The sequence below is a fragment of the Crocodylus porosus genome, unplaced genomic scaffold (genome assembly GCF_001723895.1).
Source record: "Crocodylus porosus isolate Cpor-Errol unplaced genomic scaffold, CroPor_comp1, whole genome shotgun sequence".
In the NCBI taxonomy this organism is placed as follows: Eukaryota; Metazoa; Chordata; order Crocodylia; family Crocodylidae; genus Crocodylus; species Crocodylus porosus.
In genome coordinates, this window is record NW_017728948.1 from 37,301,538 (window position 1) to 37,303,444 (window position 1,907).

Here is a 1,907-nt window from a genome sequence, read left to right on the forward strand (position 1 = left end):
GTTAAAAAAAGCAACACTGCACATGCTTCAGAAGTGTGCACTGACAGACACAAAGGCTTGGTTCTCCAGAGAGAATTTCTGGCTTCCACAAGACTGTCTCTCCTCCTGTAGTTGTTCCCACAGTCCTACAGCATGATGGGAGTCAGGAGGAGTGGGGAAAGAGCAGTTTTCCTAAAGTGGGGCAAGTTGTCCCACACCAAACCACATGTGCAGGGGTATGCACAGAAGGAAAAAGTAGTGACATGAATTTGTACTGCCACATTTTTTGCCACTGCAAGAGTACACCATTGCATGTGAGGATACATGCACAATGTTTTATGTGGGTTTTTCTCCTGTTATTAATATGTTTTTGTTTTTAATAATATACTATATACTAAAATGCTAAGTAGATGAATTAAGAATATTTTAAGGTATCTGAACTTACCTCCCCATACATCATATATCATTTTAAAATTTATAGAATATTGATGTGCACAGATTCCAAAAGTTATGAAAAGGATGAAGACCTGTGAGAAATGAATTTAGAAAGCAGTCATAGAAAATCTTTATACAATACAGTGCATTTGTGCATACCACCTATGAACACTTAGGTAAGTAATGCTGGGCTTCAGTCCACTCTGAGACTTTATGAAAAGCAGATCTCTGCCTGATTTTCCCCGATACAGTAACACCACCTACTTAGAACAAACTTTTACATGTACCTTGAATAATTCCTGCATGATATAAGGGACTTGAAATTCCATTTGGGGGAAAGCCATAGAATCAGGAGAAGATTTCAAGCTGGTTTGGCCTGTCAGCCCTCACAGATTGTGCACATCTATAATTGAGAACTGTCCTAAGACATCAGATAATCAGATGTGGAGACATTTTAAAATATTAAAACTTCACCATCATATAAAAGCAATGGCTAGAACAGATTAATTTGATGCTTGTCTCAGGATGATCAGAGAAGGGACTGAGACTACATATGGAAATTGCTCTGATCTTATCGGAGCACCAGAAAACTGCATTTTTAAAAAAGCGAGTGTATAGCAATCACTCTTCAGAGGATGTCATTCACTGCAATTCAAATTCTATAGTTTGCCCCCCCAAGCATTGTGATGTTATAAATGAGGATATAATTGCCAGAGTTATTAGAGAAAACAGACTATATTTAAGCTTAGATAACATAGATAACAAACATGGCAATGAAGATATCCGATTTCTGACCAAGTTTCTCAGCAATTTGTCAGCAAGCATTTTCTCCCCACTGGCTCATCATAAAGTCCATCAGTCACAACCAAGGTATAGTGAACTGCTTCAGCACCCAGGGCAGGGCAACAAGGGTGGGGTACACTAAACACTAGAGGTGGGGGCCTGAAGCGGGGGGAATGATAAGACAGGGAGGGGCAGAGAAGTATTACCTGCACCTAGCTCGACACACATTGAAGGCAGTTGCCATTGCTGCTGCTCCTGCTTTAGCATTGTCAGCTTGAGCTGCAGCAATCCCTTGATACAAGCTCTCTGGGAGGAACCCCCTATGCCCTGTTTGCTCCTTTCCCTTCCCTGCCCCCAGATAAGCTCTTGGGTGTAGGGCTGAGCCTCCTGTGGCAAAGACTCCCAAGGTGAGATGCTGTTCCACTATCCCCAGTAACCCCCCATGTAGGGTTACCATGTTTCCAGTATCAAAAAAGAGGACACTTATTGGGGGGAGGTGATGGACAGGGGGGGAGGAAGGGAAAGGGTTATATGATTGTGGGGGCAGTGATATATGTGCATGCCCTGCCTCTACCCCTGAATCCTAAGCCACAGCACCACCCCCAACTGTGCTGCTGCCTCTATAGATTCATAGATTCATAGATGCTAGGGTCGGAAGGGACCTCAATGGATCATCGAGTCCGACCCCCTGCATAAGCAGGAAAGAGTGC

General features: G+C 43.1%; 1 long non-coding RNA gene across 1 annotated transcript in view; it reads right to left on the reverse strand.

Moving 5' to 3' along the window:
* Positions 1–595: 595 nt before the first annotated feature.
* LOC109321907 overlaps positions 596–1,907 on the reverse strand; it is a 6,337-nt gene continuing 5,025 nt past the window's right edge. The window contains exon 3 of the long non-coding RNA XR_002104209.1: positions 596–701. This is a non-coding gene — a long non-coding RNA (uncharacterized LOC109321907). The remainder of the gene's footprint in view (positions 702–1,907) is intronic.